The sequence below is a fragment of the Ambystoma mexicanum genome, chromosome 6p (genome assembly GCF_040938575.1).
Source record: "Ambystoma mexicanum isolate Mex_15411 chromosome 6p, UKY_AmexF1_1, whole genome shotgun sequence".
Classification (NCBI taxonomy): domain Eukaryota; kingdom Metazoa; phylum Chordata; class Amphibia; order Caudata; family Ambystomatidae; genus Ambystoma; species Ambystoma mexicanum.
The window spans coordinates 1,033,920,121-1,033,940,457 of NC_090935.1; the positions used below are offsets into that span (position 1 = coordinate 1,033,920,121).

Sequence of the window (20,337 nt, forward strand, 5' to 3'; positions counted from 1 at the left end):
GAGCAGGAGCTGGACAAGAGGAGTAATGTGCAGCACAACGTGACGGGGGTTACTTCATTACACAAGGCATCAGGAGAAAGCAGTGAATAGATGCTTCCAGTACCCTTCTCACTGGTGAGAGCGTTTTAGTGTTATCCAATTCTGCAAGCCACCTCCTCAGAAGAGCAAAGACAGATTGGAGACAGTCTGCAGAGGGTTAACCTATATTACACAAATGTAATATAACTATATTGTAACCTGTATATATACTGCTAATGACTATGTAACTATATTGCAACCTGTATATATATTGCTAATGACCATGTAACTAAGTAACTAAGCTTTGTACTGTAACAAGTGCCACAATGTCCTCGGGCTGTTGTGCGCTATATAAATACGAATAAAACAAACAAAACAAACAAACCTAAGTGATAAATGATGGAAAGCTGGGGAAGATGATTAACAAATTTAGCATGCCTACAATAGCATGTTTAATCTGATGATTTCTGTACAAGCTGTGGGACAACAACAGGAAATGGGCTTTGACATAAAAAGTTTGTGAATTTAGCACCTTGAAGCATCAGCGTGTGCATTCAGCACCTTGCAAAACACCCAAAAATCAAATACTGAATCAGAGGAACCACCTCAGAAACGAAGTGCCCTGAAAACGAATATGAATGATTTCCAAAACGGTTGACACAGACACGGGAGTAGTGGGGCTCAGCAAGAATGGGTAATGCTGGAGACCATAGAGAGGCTTGCTGAGAGATGATGGGGCAGACTGGATGAGCATAGTGTGGTTGCCGTCAGTCAAATTGTATGTGTTGCACTGCGGTTGATGTAACTGAAACACACATACATCTCAAGCATATGGGCACATGTTAATGTGGCGCTATGTACCCGTTCCACGGGCAACACCGGGGGTTATAGTCCACGACCCAAGTTAACAGCCTGAGTGAAGCAAGGGCCATTAACATGGGCCAGGGTCCATTACCGCCCTCCCCCGGTGTTGCCCATGGAGCCATAAAGCCATTAGCACCCCGGGGTACCAAAGCGGCAACCCGGGGTGCTACAAAAAAGGATTTTCCTTTCTACAATGGGATGCAGCGCAAAAATCCTTTACCAAGATGGCATCCATTGAAAGGGAAGTGGGGGTGGGGGTTAAGAAAGGAAAAAAATGAGGGTGGAGGGAAGATGGCAGTAGTGGGAGCTGGCTGTCGGGCGTCTTGGAACGCGGGCTTACACCAGCGGTTCAAACCTGCATTCCTAGCCACCTGATTTGCTGGTTCCCCGCTCAGGGTGCTAATGGCAATATGTTAACTTGTGTGTGACTCCACCTTTAGGAACCTTAATTATTTCAAGCCTGCACAATCTCAGGCTTGTCCTCCGAAGTGGCCTTATGGCATCTTGCGTTTCGAAATGTAATGTTACTTAGCCATTATAAGATCTAAGCAGAAACCTCATTCGATTTACCCTCTTTGCATTATTATTTTGCACCCTTGCAGCTAAACTGGTAAATGTCAGGTTGCGTTGCCCTTTGCAAATATTAGACACTTTGTTTATATAGGGTATTTGTTTCCTATAGCTACTAAGGTGGTATGATCATTTAATTGTTTGACTATATTTGTACACCTCGGCCTAAAATATACATAAACAGTGCTGTGTATTTCCTAAAATGTCTCCCCCACAAATGGCCCCTGACCACCTATATATCGTGTATGCGTCTCAGCATACAGGGTTGTTTTGGTTCCTTAGTTATCTTCAATCTCTACTTGGAGCCATAATGTAATGGGCATTGTATAGCACATTTCACTATTGGTATGGTCTCAACACGTTATGCACAAAGGGTATAATTGTAGCCCCCTCCCCATCTTGACTGGAAGACTACAGCTACCAGAATGCAAAGTAATGTGTGTCAGGTACAGTAATAGGCAGCCTCTGAACACTGCTCTTTTAAAGCAAATTAAGCTGCGCTGTCCAAGTGATTGCACAGCCTCCCATTTAAAATACCCCATGTTCTACAAATTCCCTTCCTCTATTTGAAGTTGTGTGGTAGTGAAGTGCGGTGTGCTCGGGTTAAGACTTGCAAAGCTCGCGAAATATTCCACCAGAAAGATAGTTTAATGAGTTGAATGTTCCTTGTGACTGTGCTATCCTGCTGGCTGGATGGGGTTGGAATCCTGTTAGGGGATCCATGTAAGATAAATCCTAATCCTCCCCACCACAAATCATTTATCGGCACACCTGAAATCCCAGGGGGTCACTCAGCCCAGAAAATGCCAGGGAGCGTCTCAAAATTCTAGAGTCTGAGCCAGTCAAAAAAGGTTAGGCAGCTCCGGTCTGTGTGGATACCTAAACAGGTAATTCAGGGCACATATTGCGAGGGGGCTGAGCACAGAGGTTAGCTGGCATTGAGCCTTTGGGTTTGCTCGGTACTGGGCATAAAGATTTGTTAAAGGGTGGTAAAGGGCATGAAAAGGAATAGTGACAGAACATAGACACATTGTTCAACACAATGGCGGAAGAGATAAGCTTGTGCACAGGGACATGGGACGAAATGAAGACCGGCTCAGGCATATAGGGAAGTAAACAAAGCACCAGTGCTCTCTCCATCACAGAGATGGTGAAAAATAGTATGCAGCCCAAATGCTAGGTTGGGTTAGTGCACCAGAGCCATACAATCCAATGGTTGACATTAGAAGCAGAACTGGGAGTTGGGGTGGCTGACAAAATCCACTGCTCGGGACATGTTGTTGAGTTTATGGCCTTTGGAATGTGCATATCTATTGGATGGGAGTACAGCAGAATAATTCTGAGTCCAAATAACCAGACAAACTCAAGAAGATGCCAAGTTGCTGTTTAATTAGCAATTATCTAAAACGGGGATTTTAGAACGAACCTCAACGGATGTACGCTCATTCTCTCTGCGATTTCCTCATGAAATACAATAATATACTCTCTTCGTGCATTGGAATGACATCATGCAACGTGGCAATATTTAAAAACCTACCAAGAGTTGGGATTGGTTAAGGGACACATCTAGATATACAATCATATATTTGAACATCAAACATTGAACTCCAAGTTCAAGCTCTATTTCCAGAGACCAGGATTCTGTTCATTCTGAAAGCTTTTAATTGGCATATTTTGTGTTCTTCCTTGCACCGTAATGTGAGAGGATTTATCCTCTGGACACATGTTCCTCGTCATTGTAGATCGCTGACCTCGACTTCTCAGTTCTTGACTTCAGGCCAGACAGCCTCCCAACGCAGCTCCAGCAGCCTGTTATTCTACTGTGACACAACCTTTCATTCTCTCTTCATGATTTCTTGGCTTATTATTTCATGATACCAATGCCCAGTTTCTGTACAATGGTGGATCTGCCTGCATTCTATTCACTACTTGCAGCTAGCCCATACGATGACTTGATCTATCTTGCGTTATACTTTATACTTTGGTTTTCTGCAGCACTTTTTACTGTGTAATGGTCTTCTTTTACACTTTAAGATTCACTTGATTCTTTACTTTGTCATTCCTCGTCTAGGATCCATGCATCGTCTTCATTCAGTATTTCAGGGCATTGTGCACACTTTCTTATGACGTCATTAGTTCATTTTCTGAACTCTTTCTGATATTCCTTCAGGGAGTTCCTCCTGTAGGCTGTCATCAACTCGAGGGTACATTCAATATGTTCATCTTAATGGATACTGTCTTCCATAGTCTCACTGCACTTCTATTGGTACAATAGCTGGTGTTAGGCAGGGCGCAGTCTCATGGTTCCAATACAGGGGAGGTAGGATCTCCTGCGGATATGTGCATCTGCTCGTCTACATCGTCTTTCCTAAAAGTGTGTCCAAGCTGATTGCATGAAATATCACAACTAAAATGGGCAGGCTCCCATGCAAAATAAGCCTTTACCTGGTAATATAGCACCACTTGCCCCTGGCATACATTTCCAACTTATTAACAACTCCGGTAGTTAGGCTGTGACTTGGCCCTTCTGTTTATGGCCAGCTCGCTTAGTCGAGCATCCCTAATTATCCATATTGCTCTTCAAATGTGAAATGCTGGTGCGGAAGAGGTGTTAACAGGTAAATAACTTAACTGGATATCCATGCGTGCTGTCCATCATGATGTGACCCCATGGTGGCCATTAAGTGTTTAAAAAAAATGTTTGCACATGTGATCTGTTGTCTCTTTTTAAATGCAGTCAGATGTGTTATTCTACAGGTTGCTTTCTGGACCCCAATTACAAATTAAAGTGTGTGGATTGTTTATGCAGGTGTTTTAATACCTCTAACGATGTGTGCAAAGAGGTCTTCCTCAAGAGAATGGTTCAAGAGAATGGTAGTAACTGTAAAAGCATGTGGCATTTTAAGCACCTCTTATTTTTAAAACTGCATCGAATTATGACTTAAGACTGTGGGAGATTTCTTTTGCATGGCGTGCATAGAAAGTACTGCATGGGGTAAAGAAATCCTATTCATCTCGTACCTTACTTTAAGGGTGTTTAACCACCTAAATACCCAACGGGTGGCCGTGCACATCATGGGCTAGGCTTCTCTGCTGCCAAGGGCATAGTCTGTCCACGTCCTTGCACCATTAACTTGGAACAGCAGTGGCACACCAGAAGGAAAAACTTCAACCCTAGAGTGGTGAAAATACCACAGGTTTTTTACTGTTACCACCATACTCCTAATGAGGCTCATAGTCCTTGTTCAGGTGTGCGTTAATTCTCCCCCAAGTCATGAGTTTCGATCCAAAAGCGGACAGTGACCATGAGACTCCTGCTAAGGGACTATGGTGTGTCCCATTGCTAGAACACTGCCATGGCTGGTGTACCGTGACACAACTGCACTGTGATTGATATTGTACTCTGTGTAGCTTTGCAAGCGTGCCGATAAGTATTCTGCCCATACCTGATGGCTGTGAGTAAACCGCATTTATTTGGAACATCCTTATGACTCCTCAATGAGCCACCTTCTCAGTTCTTAGTCATCCTCCTCATTCGTTAGTCTTCATTCTTATTGCATACTCCTCCTCGCTCAGGCATGAGACAAAAGAAAGGAAAATTAACGCTGGTGAGTGAGGTGAAATAAGGACATTCTAAAATGGAGACTGGTGGTGACCTTCCTAGGAACACTTCATGTCTGCTCCTCATACTTCACTTTTCAGTCATTCTCCACACTCATTAGTCTTACCTGTAGCATCTCACTCCTCGTTCATCATATATTCAAACGAAGAAGCCAGAGACGTGCCACTAAACATGAGGTTTCCCAAAATGTAAGACGTGACACACAGGTCACTCTCTCAAAGTTCTGTGACCAGTAAACTCAAATGTAACTCATTGCATTGGTGTATTTGCAGTTTATGGACATAAATAATATATGCAGCTGCCGGAGAGTCCTGTCCAATAATGTGATCGTGTGATGGCTCTTAAGAGCAAGCTGAATTCAATGTACACTCGCCAAGGGGTTGGCAGAGGCTAAGAATACCTCCTTCTTTCGTGTGGCCGAACCCCTGTAAAGATTGCCTCTCCTGACTCAGCTTCAGTCTGGAAAGGCACACCAACCCCTTAACCCTAGACCTTTGCCGCCCTACCCAGGCACGCGCTGTCCCAAGCTGTATCCGGCTTCTATACTGGGTCCTATACTGTCTCACACAAAGGTCTCCAGAGGAAAGCACATTACATGGCTCTACATTCAATTAGGCACCTGGAGAAAGGAGGATTGTGTTGTCTCTATATTGAGTACTAAATGGTGTCTCTCAGCTAGGTACCCTATCATATACATAGTGACCGCGGCCACCTTGCCTTTCATCGGATATTAAAAACAATACTATTTTAGAAGCGTAGATATCATTAAAATCTCCTTTCATGCTACGTGCGCTCAATAGGCTTTGTTAACATCACATGACATAGTGCCCCTTTGCACCTCACATCTATTTATCCCCAGCAAGCGTTCATGCCTTGCTTATATATTGTGCTTGACGAGTTATCCCAAAGAAAGTGGCACTGTTAGTATTTGGTGCTTCAATAACATTTGCATACATCTAGGCATCCCAGAAAAGTGCACAGCATTGTTTGTGTTTCACATCTAGGCACCACTAATTGGATTTTTGTCTTTAGTGCACTCTTTTGTGCTCCACATCTAGGCTTCCCCACAATAGCACACAGTATTTTTCTATGTGTTGGCATATTGTCTTTCACTTCTAGGGATCCCTAAGCAAGCACATTGCATTGCTTCCTGTATGGTACGCCAGGGCTCTGCGAGCTGTGGCTCTCCAGCTGTTTTTGACGGACTCCATTGATTCTTTATAATTGACTGTTCAGGTTAGGGCTGATGAGAGGCAAAACACCTGGAGAGCCAAAGTTTGCAGACCCCTATAAATGTACTCTATTGGGTATGCTGGTGGAAGCGCATAGCACTGTTTTCGATACTGTACCGTGCTCACATCTGGGCTTCCCAAATAAGCACACTGCTTTGTTCCAAATTGTGCCTTATTGTTTTCCATATCTAAGCATCCCTAAGAAATCCACAAACAACATATTTCAACCAACCTGACTCTCCACTTGCGGACTAAACACAACTGCACAAACTGCTTCAGAAAAGCCTGTTCCCCGGTCTAAACACTTCCAAATCCTATACCTCAAGCTCCAATGGTTGAGCAAAACTGGTCTTTTCCCTCCCTAAGTAACCCGCCAACCCCCCCACCCCCTCACTTTCCGTTTCAGATCCACACGAGCGCGTATAGACCATGCAGAGGGCAGTGGTGGGCGGTATAAATCCCAGAAACCTGAATATGCACACCTTGCATTCACCTGTTACTGAAACCATCATGTCATCAGGTTTTCATCTTACATTGGTGACTTGCTGTCCGAACTGACAGGTTGACATCTGAATTGGCTTTAATTGCCTGAAGGACAGAAGACTGCTGCATTTGATCCGCATATATGATTGTTCTGCCCGTGGCCACTCCTATCTGCATCAAGGTGTTTACTCCACTCACTTCCGCCAGCAAAAAGCTCTGGGCCGTTCTTGCCGGTCCCACCGGTTTTTCGGTTCTTCCGTGTACCGGATTTGGAGTTGTGATGTACCTATCTTGCGGGATCAGTAGATCATGGTTGTTCATTACTCTTATTTTTGTTTAGTTCGTGTCGTGCAGTAGCTCTTTGTGGCCAGGCATTTCCGGACGATATCGTGCTCCTTTTATGTATGTGGGTTTATAGAGCGCAGACCAGGGCCTTACTGGTGGTGCGTAAGCACTCTAGTCACATTGAAAAGTAGATCTGCTTTGGGCAGGGTCGGACTGGGCCTTAAAATGTTCTCAGGCACCAATGAAAAAGTGTCCCACCATTGCAAAAGGCAATTCATTTGTTTTCTGACACTGTTTAAGTAGTACCCAAGGGGGAGTATTTTGAACAAATGTGATGCCAATTGTGCCTTTTAAAGAATGTTTATTCAGCAACACTGGTCACAACTACTAGCCGCATAGTGAAGTAACTCATCAAACTGGCTCACATTGGCCAATAAAGTGGCCCAATTTGACCCAAAAAACTGGCCCACACCAGCAGGTTGTGTTTTTGGTTCGGCCATGGACCTATTGCCCTATAGGCCAGTCCGAGCCTGGCTATGGGTAAGATACTGAATTTATTTTTTGAGGGCTCCATTTTAAATCGCGTAAACTATAGGCGCATTGCGCGTTCCCAGCCTAATTGAAAGAAAACAAACGTGTTCAGAAACGCCACATTACAAATCAAAGTCGGCTTTGTTTTCCTTCCCTAGAAGGCAGCAATTGCATTTGGCCATGCCGGTCTCCTCTCCACAGGAGCAGGGGAGGGCGTGAGATGGGGCCCCTCCTGTGAGGGCAGCTAGATTAGATAAAGGGGGTTCCCGCTGTGAGTTGCAGTATTTGATGAGGCGCGCGCCATGCTGGGCTCCCATCAGATCTACCACACAGGCTACTTGGTTGACAGAATGAGAGGGGGTAGGGAGAGGGGAGTTGTGGGTGGGCGCTATACTCTTTAGGCAGCGCATTCTAAAGCGGCCATGAAAGTCTCTTTATTTGCATAAAGAGCTGCGCAGATGTACGCCGCTCGTTGTGAGTCGCCAAGAGATGGGTCAGGAAAAAAGGTTTGCTGGAGGTCACCGAAATGCACGCTATTTGTAAACAGAACGTGGACTACACGGCTTGGGGTTTATTGGAATGAGCCAATAAAGGGAGACCAGTCACGGGACGGTCTCCCCTCGCGCGCTCTACGAGGCGTTCCCTCGGTCAATGCGGCTATTATTTGCAGGGACATATTTCACACACAAGCCCCACAAATTGGCTTTACCGCTTCCTTTGTGGAGTCCAAGTTTCCCAGGAATGCATTAAAATTCTCGTCGTTAATGGCCGCCTGTCTGACTGCTGCGATGGGAATGCTACTAGAGGAGTCTGCAGCATTTAAAGAAAGTTTCCTTGGGTTATTATTTTTTGTACAGTGCCCTTGTTTCTATAGAGTCACTTGCCTCAGGGCGGTCTTCCCATTGTTCCTCTTAGTCACCACACAGGCGAACGGGAAGGGGGGAGGGGGGGTTGAGGGGTCGCTGCGTAGGTGGGAGTCTTTGCAGGGTGCATTACTTAAAATACTGTGACTTTATCTTGCGTGGAAAGCTTTACTCCCTTCTGCTGCTCACCCGGAACTGGTTATAAAGCATGATCCAAAGATATTACCCACGAAGGCGGGAGGAGCGAGTTTTCTTGCCATAAATTAATTGCGCGAAGTAAGTTAGTACACACACACACACACACATATATATATGTTTTACAATAAAAATGTATACAAAACATAAACGTTTTTAATAATTAATACAAAATTGAAGCATCCTAGTTATTCAATATAAACTTTTTAATTTATAGTTGGCAGTTGTTACTTCCATAATGATGATTTTAATATTTTAATGTCACATTCTTCTCGTTTCTGAACGATGTGATAATAGGTGTTTTAATTGCATAATGTTAATGATACTTATATAATCGCCGGCAGAAAACCGAGGGACTCCGCCTCCACTGCTGGTATGCAAACCTCATCACCAGGTTTCACAGCGATATCATAAGTGAGCGTTTAACTCACGGAGCTATCGAACTGTCTTGAAAGTTACTGGATTGATTATATATTAATAAAAGCTAGTTGGTAGGAATTGCCAGCCCTCAATGACTTAGGCCTGTACCCAGGAAATGTCTCTTGGGCCAGCTCCAAGTAGCTTACCAAAAGCTACTTGAAAGCTGAAGATACAATGGCTTTCAGTCAACTGTTTTTGCTGTCGGAAAGCACTGTTTTAAACAGCTTAAGTGTGACAAAAATCTAGATAACACAGAAAATGTGCTAATGTTCATGGTGCTGGCATATAAAAAAAACTGCAAGCCCAGAAGTACTTTCTGCACCAACAGTTTTTTTTTTCATGCAGGTAGCTCTCGCCACCTCTGACCCAAAACAAAAAATGGTTAAGTTGCCCACGTTGGGAATTTGTTTGCAGTAACAGTCAAGACTGAGACATTCTTGCTTGGGCCTTTTTGTGTATTTTGACCATATTTCAACTCCGTATGTTGGACGCAGTGAAAATATTAATTGTTAATGTTAAAGGCATTTGTACAGCGCACCGTCACCACCAAAGGCGGATCTGAAAATGAGAGTGTGAAGAAAGGGGGAGCGGAGAGGAGTGTTTAGTAGGGTTTAACGGGAATAGGAAATAGGAAAATGAGAGTTGTGATGTTGTGTTGGCAGCTTCAGTTCGGTTTGTACTGTTTGCTGAGCTGAAGTGCGGTTTTTGGGTCAGTGCGAATTCCCATGTGCTGTTGTGCCAGCTTATGTGTTGTCTGTTGTTGCAATGTTGTGAAGTGCGTGTGGATGGCTGTGCCGAGAGGTGGTTGTCTGATTTTCTAGATAAGAAGTGTATGAGGAAAATTGAGAATTGGGATAGCAGGTTTTTGCTTACCTCTTTGTCTTTATGTTTCTTTGATCAACATCTATGATTATCCTGTGTGTTTGGTATTGTAGTTTGTCCGCCTAGTTAGCAGGCCTGTTGGGGTGTGTGAGTTTACCTCTGTGTTACTCTAGTGGTATGGGCACCTGGCATATGCTGGCCTATTCCCCCACCCTGGTGTTGGGGATGTTTAGGTTAGAGGATTCTGGTTCCTCCCTGCCCATCCCATGCAGTGATCTTACCTACCTAGGTTTCCTCTGTGGATGGAACATGGGTGTGTGGGGCGTTCCACCTCCCCCATCCCTCCCTCTTCTGGTCAGGTGAGGATTAATTTAGGGGTCATGGTTTCCTCCCTGGGCTTCTTGTTTCCCTTTGGGTCTATGCTTCCTAGTAGTTTCCTCTGGTTTCTGCAGCAAAGAGCCAAGATTTGAGTAGTTTTCTGAATTTCAGATGATCCTGTGTGTTGCATATGTTTTTTGGTAGGGGATTCCAAGATATTGCTCCCCGGTGGGAGAAGGATGATCCTCAAATTTCTTTTTTTATTGTATGGTTTTGGTTCTGAGCAAATGTCTTTGCTTCATCTGAGTGGTCTTGTCGGATAGTAGACAGTTATTTTCTCCTGTAGGAATTCTGCTCCTTGGCCGTGGATTGCTCTGTGTGTATGCACATTGTTTTGAACTTTATTCACTGTTTTATTGGTAGCCAGTGTAGCAGTTTCAGAGCTGGGGTAATGTATTCTCTTCGCTATAGTTGAGCAGGAGTCTGTCCGCGTTTTGGATGCTCTATTGTTTTTTTAAGTCTTTCAGGCATTCCTTGGTATAGGGTGTTGGTGTAGTCTGCTCTAGACATGAGTGCGATGATGGTGAGTGTTTTGTGGGTGAAACAGAGGAATGGTTGGATCATTTTTACTGCACAGGAAGAAGCATTTCTTGATGATAGCATTTACTTGTGGCTACAGTGTTCGTTCGTTGTCCATTAAGACTCCCAGATTTTTTACTATCGTTGAAGGATTCAGTGCTGTTCCCAGTTCAGTCGACCATGGGATGTAGTGATTGTTTTACCTGCTTTTGGATATGATCATTATTTCTGTTTTGTCCAGGTTGAGATTGAGGCTGTAAGTGTTCATCCAGCTGTAGAGTTTTGTAGGCTTTCTTCCAGGGTTGTGTTTCCTTCCTGTGTATTTGTATTTCATAGACAATCTGTGTGTCATCAGCATAGTTGTAGCATATGATGTTGTGTTTTTTAATGATCTTGATTAGAAGCATTAAGTATATGTTGAAGAGTCGTGTGGTGAAGGAGGATCCTTGTGGTACTCCACAGGTTAATTCCCATGTAGTGGATTCCAAAGGTTTCATCCATATGGTTTCTTTTCTGTTTAAGAAGGATTCAATCCATAGTAGGGCTAGGTCGGTGATTCCTATTTCTTCTAATCTCCTGATGAGGATTTCATGGTTGATTGTGTCAAGTGCAGCAGAGAGATCCAGAAGTATTTGAGCTGTTTTTGTCTGCGTCTGCGTTAGCCTTTAGATTGTCCCAGATTGAAAGCAGCGCTGTTTCAGTTTCTCTCATTGGTCTGAAACCTACTTGTTCTTGGTCCAGCAGTTGCTGTTCTGTTATGAATTCTGGTGTTATTCTATAGACCTATGTTCTGAGTATTTTCATTGGGTAGGGGATATTGGAGATGGGTCTGTAGTTGGAGAGGTCCTCCACGTTTACTCCTGTGTCCTAGAGGAGCGGTTTGATGTATGCCGAATTGAATGTTCATGGTACTTTCCCTGTTGAAAGTGATTGGTTGAAAAGATTTCTGTAGTATTACATGGGTGTTCCTTGTGTGAGGATTGACTTGTGTATGTCTGGGGGGGGGCATGGTTCCATGGGGGAGCCTGCTTTGTTTCTATTGCTCACCACCTTGAATAATGCCTCCACTGATATTTGGGGGAAGCTTCAGAGTTTGTTCTGGTGATCCTTGGGTGGCTGGGTGGGTAGCATGCTGTAGTTGCATGGTCTGCTTTTTATGATCTGTTGTATGGTGCTGATTTTTGTTTTTGAAGTAGTCTGCAAGGTCATTTTACAGTTTCAGGGAGGTATTAATGTGTTTCTGCAGCCAGAGGGATTTCTCATTCATTCATGATTTTAAACAATTATTTTTAGGCGTTGGCGGCTTTGGTGATTCTGTTATCATAGTATTTCTTTTTGGCTTTATGGATTTCCTTTTTATGAGTGGATTTATCATTGGAGTAATTTCTTCACCTGATCATAATTTTTCCTCCATTTCTAGTTCAAGCTTCCTGTTCTTTCTGTTCATGGCGTTGGGTACTGGGGTAAACCATCTGGCTGTCACTCTTTTGCGCAGGTTTTTCCTTGGAGATTTCATCAATTGTTCTGTTGATCCATTTATGAAGTAGTTCTGTTTTTCTGTCAAGGCCCGCTTCATCCAGGGTCGTCGTTGGTGGTTTGTTGATTTCTAGTTCTGCTAAGTTGCTGGTTTTGATGGCCCTCCAGTTCCTTTTCATAGTAGTCGGCAGTTTGTCGGGTTGTCCGTCTGTCGTCATGGGCAGTGTGTTTACAAAGGGGATGATGAGATGGTCGCTCTAGAGGATCTGTAGTTGTGGTGTTGTGGTGATGAGGTTTTTGTTGGTGAAGATTGCATCTAGAATATGCCCCGCCGTGTGGGTTGCTCCTTTGACTAGCTGATGTAGTTTCATGGTCTTCAGTTGTTTGGCTACTGATTTCTGTGAGTTAGCTGTTGCTTAATTAAACCAGATGTTGGTCTCCCAGGATTATCAGATGTTCCTGCTCGATGGCTAGGTTGGTGATGGCTTCATTGAAGGCGTCGACAAAGGTTGCATTGTATGTTGGTAGTTTGTATACCAGAACAAATTTGAGATTTGTTTTGGGGTTAGCTGTTAGGTGAAGGATTAGGGATTCCGTTTTTGATGTTCACTGGTTCGTCCATTTTGATTTTCAGGTGTTCCTTGTATGCCACCATAAGTACTCCTCCTCTTTTGTTTTTCCTGTTTGCTTGTGACCACTTGAAGTTGTCGGCGATGCAGTTATGCAGTGTAATTTTGTAGTTTGTCATCTAGCCATGTTTCGGTTATGAATAAGATGTTGATACCCCCGTCGGACAGGAGGTCGAAGATGTCTGTGACATGTTTGGACATTGATCTAGTGTTGAATAGGTTGCAATGGATCTTTTTGACATGATTGGGTTTGTATTTTTGTTGTTGTTTTGTCTTGTGGTTGTTCTGTTGGAGTTGTTCTGTGCAGTTGTCACAAATTGGTTGATGGTCCGTGTAGTCTACTTCCTCACTGAAGTGATTGATTGTTGGGTTGATGATTTCTTCTGTTTCTTCATCTTCTGTGATTTGATGTGGTTGCTGCTGCTGCCCTTGTATTTTAGCGATATAAGGGGTGAGGATGTTGGTTTTGTTCCTTTCTTTTCTTGGGTCTTCTCTTCTTTTTTGGAGGGATCTAGTGAGTTCTTGATATGCCTGGACATGTCGGTGGTGTCGAGGTGGTGATGCAGTTGCAAAGTGCGCTGTTGGACATAGGGATTTTTCTTTTCTTGTGATGTTTGTTCGGTTTGCTGTTTTTTTTTAGGTGTGTGTTCTGTATTTGTGGCAGTTTCTGCTGGTAGAGGGAATTGGGCAATGTATTGATTTATGTCTGTTCTCAGTGATGTAAGGTGAACTTACATATCGCACCTCTGACATTTGATGACCTCGCTGCACACAGCCATGCGAGAAAAGGGGTGATTGTTACTCTGATAGATGGGGGGGGAACGTGAATTATGTAGTGTTGATGCATGAAGGCGGCACAGGGCCCAGTCCTTACTGTGTGTCTAATTTAAAGTGTTTGTAGTACAGACACTTGGTTGTGTGCTTCATCCAGATTCTAGAGGATAGGTTTGATCAATTGAAGTCAGCGGTGCAAGGACGGTGTGAACCCCTAGAGTGTGGGTGGTGTCCAGTGATAGTCGCCTGAAAAAGACACCCTGATAAAAATGGAGCAATTTCCTTCTACGATGGGAGTTTATAATATAAAATGATACCCCTCCTAGAATATTTGGGGAAAGTATTTTAGAGGTCTGCTACATTTTGGACTGTTTGTAGTCTAATCATTAAGTAATCTGGGAGTCCCAGGCAGAGGCTGTTGGTTTAGTCTGGTCTTGGGAGGATGAGTGCAATGGCTGTCAAAATTTTGAGTAGGAAGGTCTGGTAAGGCATGATGCACTGGATAATTCAGAGCGAAAAGAAGCTGCTTCTTGCCATGGCTTTAAATGGTGGTTCATCTGTGAGGGTGCTATCTATCAAGAGCCAGCGACTTTTGACCATTGTCATTGGCAGTGGGCAAGTTCCCATTTGTTCATGCCAAGGATTGGTGTGGGTCTTGATTGTGGTGCCTCAAAATGAAGGTTTAGCTGGGCTAAATTTCAGTCTGGTTGTTGTCATCCAGGAATAGACATGGACGAGGCATGTGCTAAAATGCAGTTTATTTGATGTTGGGTTTGTAAGCTTGAAGATGATTTGTGTTTTATCTTGATAGTCGAACCATGTTAGACCTCAGTTATTTGATTCCAAGAGCGAAGTCGTATTGATGTTGACGAGGAGCAGAGAGAGACAACACGGGTGAGGCTATGAGCAAATGACCTGCAAGGGGCCATGCATTGTGTTTTGGTCCTGTCGGTGAAGACTGAAGTGCACCAATGTAAAGTAGTTACTTTTAATCTGATCTCCACCAATCTTTTTAACATAAGTTAATGGGGAGTGTCAAGTGCCTCCGAGATGTCCAGTAGGATGAGTGCACTAAACAAGTTGGTGTGAGCAATGTTTTTCAGTGTGTTCCATAGAGAACACAGTGTAGTTTATGCTCCTCTCTTTGGTCTGAAGCAGTGTTGTGACCTCTGGAGAACACTGTTGTCTTCCATGGGTTCCCAGAGCTGTCCGCATATACAGTTCTTGAGGATTGAGGTGAATTGTATGTTGAAGGTTGATCGATAGTTTGCTCCATCGTTCAGATCAGCTTTGGGTTTTTGAGACCAGGCTCGATGTGGGCTGTTTATAAAGCACAAGGTTAATGCCTTGTTCCGTGGATGCATTGGGAAGGGTTTGGGTGGAAGAAGCAGGCTGCGGCATAATTGCTTTGTAAATGTTGGAGGGGACATCGTTTTTGGGAGAACCTGCTGGATTGCTGCCATTGACCATGGTTTGGAAATCCTGTTTCGAGAAAGGATGAAATGATGTGCATGCTGTATTGGCTGTCTACTTGCTGCTGTTTCCGTTGCTGATATTGGTGTTGTGGGTTCTTTCTTATCTGGTGGCTCTGGATTTGCTGTATTTTGTTGGTAAAGGGTACTGCAATGGAGGCAGTGTGCTCTTGGCATTATATCTGAGCTGTTACAGCCAAAGGATTTTTTAATTTAAAGGTCATTTTGAGCATTTGCTTTTGACTGTGTCAGGTGTGCCTTGTGCTCTATTTATTTGTTTATTGTTTCTGCTCTGTTGATCTGGAATGGTTGATGGTAGGCCAGTTCATCTGTTGGTAGGTCAAGTTTTCTTGAGTCTCTGTCTTTTTTTTGTGAGATCGAGTTTGGTGTAAACCATTTAGTGACTCGTTTCTTCTGTGAAAATCTGAAGGCATAATGTTGAGGGTGTTTTATATTCTAGTATGAATGTCCTTCGGTTGTTTGGTTGGTGTTCCTGTCTAAATTCTGATCGGGTGCTGGAATTTATCAAGGTGCATGTACAGATCTCCTTCAGGGGCCTTAATGATGTAGAGGGGGCTTTAATTGATTTTGGTAGTGGTGCTGCATGGTTGAAGATGCTGAAAGGGACGGAGAAACGGTCCCCTCGGGGTTACAATATTGGAGAGGAAACAGTTATGGCATTTTCATTGCTAAAAATAAAATCCAGTGTTTGTCCAGCTGCGAGAATCGGTGCTTCATCTACTTGCTTGTGGTATAAGGAACCAATTTAGCAGACATCTAATTTGCACGTGTTGTCTTTCTTGTCCAGACAAAATTGAAGTATCGCAGTATGGTCAGGTGTTGGCGGTCTTCATAAAGGTTACTGACTGCATCACCCAGGTTATCTCTGCAAGATACTTTGTATGAGGGAGGTCTGTAGAATTAAAGGAAAAATGAGTGTGTAGGTGTGCATCGTGGAAGACCAAGATGACGTGATACACAGTCATGACTGTTGTCATCTGGTGACATTTTAATGTTGGTAGTAGTCGGTGTGCAAGCGCAAATCCACCTATCAGGTTCCGATGGCAAGTTCAATCGGTTCTACGTGAACATTTTGCTTTTTGTAAGTCGCCCAACAAAAAGACCAATTTATTTCAGCCGATTTTGGGCAGCCTACAAAAAGCAAAAACTCACATTGCCTCGCCCCCTCACCAAAATGTACCACCCCTCCACCAGGATCCGCCCCCACCCTGCCCCAATGGGATTTGTTCAAAATCAAAGGGTTTCATCCCCCAAAAACCCCTCCCTCCGCGCCACCCACCACACACACTTACCCATTCACCATTGCGGCCGCTTCCGGGTCCTTTTTTGCCTGTCACGTCCCTGCGCGCACTTGTGTGCATCGCAGGGACGTGACAGCTCAATTTATAAAGACTGCTCTGTGCGGTCACTGAGCGGTCTTTCTAAATCGATTTATTGGTGAAAAGATCTTTATAAAAAGATGGCTCCGTGTTTATCCGTGGCGTACTCCTCCGTGAATAGGAGCTCTTTCTGTCCCCCATGAGAACGCTTGAGAGGAATGAGTATAGTGCGGGCATTGAGAAGATGGCACCTGGTTACTAGATTTTCTTTGTAGTAAGAAAATGGTGGTGTTTTATCATGTTGTGCCTTTTAAAAACGTGCACCTTTATTTGCAAAATAACAGGCTTCTTGAACCATCAGCTATGGTGACCAGATGACTTCATTGCAAATTGTTTGTATTGTGTGCTTACGTGAACTATGCTAAAATGAAGTTAAACAAAACGAATGCCCACAGAGCAATACTTGTTTCACTGATGTGGCCAACCTGGAAACGTGGCTGGCCCTTGATATGAGAGTCTTCTGCTCACCACCAGCACGTGGCAATTCTACAGCAAAGGTCTGTAATTCATGTCACGTGTACAGAAATCCTCTAGCAACGTAAGCACCAGGGCAACTTTGCACTAAGCGATGAGCAATTTTGTGCCAGGATTTGCAGTATGGCAAACATTTGCCCTGGTTCACAATTCAGCCGCCCTGCCTGCTGCAAAGGTTTCTAGAATGGGCCGAAGTGTACATGTTCCCAAATCTGAACAATTGAGTGGGCTGTGAAGTCAGTTGTTATAATTTTCAAGTTTCCTTTCCAAACCACTTAAGTCCCGGGGCGAATATAATTGGAGAAATATATTTAAACGTTTATACAGTAGAAGCGAAGTTTCAACGCTGCGTGCATAAAACCTGTTTTATTGGCCTCTTGTATTGCTTCTTTCGTTATATATGTATTTGCTGACGCAGACCAATAAATCAGCTTGGGGTTGGAGAAGTCTCAGGCTGGACCAGGCAGCCTTCATATTTTTGCAAAAAGGACGCAGCTGAAATTGAAGTATAATGTATGTGTTGCTACTGGTCTAAAAAGCAGCTTTATTGCCTTATTATTTATGTAGGCGAGCCCATGTGGGTTTAACACCACCTGTAAGTAGGCGTGCTCTTTGCAAGGGATTAAGAAAGACTGCCTTTAAGAAGCAGGTCTCTTTCCAACCTAACGGTGCCCATCCTCCCACCGATGCCCGGGCGATTGGGAAAGCGGAGCATGGCTTGTACCCTCGGCTCTCCGGTCCTATCCCGTGCCCAGGCAGCTAATTAGTCAGAAGACCTCTGTAGGTGGAGGGATGAAGGCCACTTGGAGCAGGAGCCATTCCAGCCTCCTGCACCAGCCAGTGAAGACACGTGACATGGCTGCTCCTCCTCACCAGTTAAGTGCAGTGCACGCTGGAAGCCACTTGGATGTCGCGGGGAATGCATTTAGGCATGCGCCAGTGGCTCAGCTCACCAGGCATTACGAGTGGCTGTGGTGCGTGGTTCAGTGGCTACGTTCGTATGCTGCTGGCCACCCCTCCTTTTTCACAGAGATTGAACTAAAGAGAACATGGGAGCAGGCCAAATGGAGAGCTTTGCAAACAAAGGCAAAGGGCAGGGGACAAAAAGAGCACATTGAGGGGTCTTGGAGACAGAGGATGATGATGAGGGGATCCACTCAGCAGAAGTTCTGTCCCCACACAGAGCCAGAGCAGGGCATAGGATAGAGTGACTGATGGTGCGGAAACAGCAGGAGAGGTTGCAGACATAAAGAAGCCACCCAGAGGGATAAAGGGACGATGAGCCTTTGGGCTCCGGCTGCAACTTGAATTAAAAGATTGGTAGCGGGATGGTACACAGAAAGGCTAGAGCTTGGCAATTGGAATACGGGTTCAGGTTCAAGCACGGCAGAAGGGAGGGGGCCGGGCTGACTGACAAGCACAGAGGTATCCTCCAAGGTGTGGGGGACAGAAATGGGATGGGATGGGATGGGATGGGAGAGTTGGTAAGCTCAGCAGTGGTGGAACAGAGGGGCCTCAAAGAGGATAGTCACACATCTGGGATAAGAGCCGTGACGTGGCCTGGGCGCCTGCTCACAAATTGGGAATATCAATCACTGGCAGGAAACAGCCGGGCAGATCAGTGAAGAGACAGGTGTTAGGGAGGTGCACCCAGCTACAGGAATGACAGCTGTAAGTGGGCAAAGCCCATAGTCCCATCCCTTGTAAATTGGGGATGTAGGAGGCATGGAGGCTGAGAATGTAGGCTAGCCAGGTGTCCAGCCGGTGGGGGTAGGGAGGTGCCTGTTTCAATGTATTTGAAGAAGGTGGGGATTCCATTACGGAGTAAAGGCAAATTCAAAAGGTAGGGCCAGGATGCAGGAAGTCCATGCATGAATGTTGTGGCAGAGAGTTGGGAGATAAGATGGTTGGTCGAAGGTGGCGCTCGACCTTCAGGAAGACTCAGCAGGAGCTTGGCGTGGCAGAGCACAGAGCAGGGCAGGAAGGTGCACTGAGGGGAGTATGAGATGGTGCTGGTCTATCTGTCTTTCATAGGCTTGATGAAACAGTTGGGGGAAGACCTGCAGATTGACTTCCTTTCGATGACTGATACTTAACTTTCAGACAACTCTACCTTGCTGATTGACCCTCTCCTTCCCTCATATTTTTAAGATTTTGGACAACGGGCAAAACGAGTCACGGGGCTGGGCTGCCTTTATCTACCATTTCTCATGTGTTGGTCATGAGGATTACACTTTGGGACACATCCTCATTTAAAGACTCGCTTCCAAGTGTTTGCTCAACCTGGACATTTGCATCACGACAGTCCCCTTCAAGTATGCAAAACAAAGGAGGTGATGGCTGGAAGGTTTCGGAATTAATCCTAACCTCTGGCACTGCTCTTGGGAAACCATCCAGAACATCGTTCTTCACCTGCCAAAGCCATTACAAAGGAGGAAAGACCATATCAAGCTTGGTCCAACCCCAAAAGGGGCAATCCATTCCAAACTGCTAGGTCACATCCCGTCTGCTCGAGGCCACAAACATCCCCAAACATGCTTCGGCCTTGTTGGGCTTCATCAGTGAGGAGTAGCTTGTGTCTCTAGGCCCAGCAGGCACAGAACCCACGTCTGGGCATAACCGCCCATTTCGGGGTGACTTACGCAAAACAAAGGCGATGATGGCTGGAAGGTTTGAAATTAATCCTAATCTCTACGTGTCAATTTCCTATTTTGCTGTTGGGAGTATTTTTACTCCCTATTTTTATTTTTTGGCTGTATTTTTCTATTTTTAGGGAGTAAACTTGGCTGATCCCTTATCTGTAGGGCTGTGCACAACCATCAGTCAGGTTTCAGACCAGCCAGTTGCACAGAACCATCCCTTTGGTACATGAGGTGAGCTCCTGCATTTGCTAGACTGGAAATTCCCAGTTATCCTTATTTTGTGAGACTTGTCAGAGGCCTTGGCAGCTGCTAATCATTTCGCTTTCATAGGCTGCCTTCAATTGTCTTTCAGCATTGTTGTCATTGCACTTCAAGTGAGATTGGTCTCTTTTCTGCATACTCCTACTTTTCCACACTCGGTGATTCCTCCATGTCCCATACTGCCGCCTTCGCTACTTAAATGTATGAATTAATCTTTTATAACACGCTCAATTCCGGAGACCAGTCTGTAAGCACGGGGCCGCGATTCAAACCTGTGTGGCCCCACTTCCAAGACAAACGTTTTGCCCCTCAGCTATCATTCCGTGTTGATATCATCAATCCATTCTCTACGACCTTCCAATGCGCGCGCCGCGCACACACACACACACACCACACACACACACACA

General features: G+C 44.7%; 1 protein-coding gene across 1 annotated transcript in view; it reads left to right on the plus strand.

The window, feature by feature from the left end:
• ROR2 (receptor tyrosine kinase like orphan receptor 2) overlaps positions 1 to 20,337 on the plus strand; it is a 305,482-nt gene that overhangs the window by 206,560 nt on the left and 78,585 nt on the right. The window lies entirely within an intron of this gene.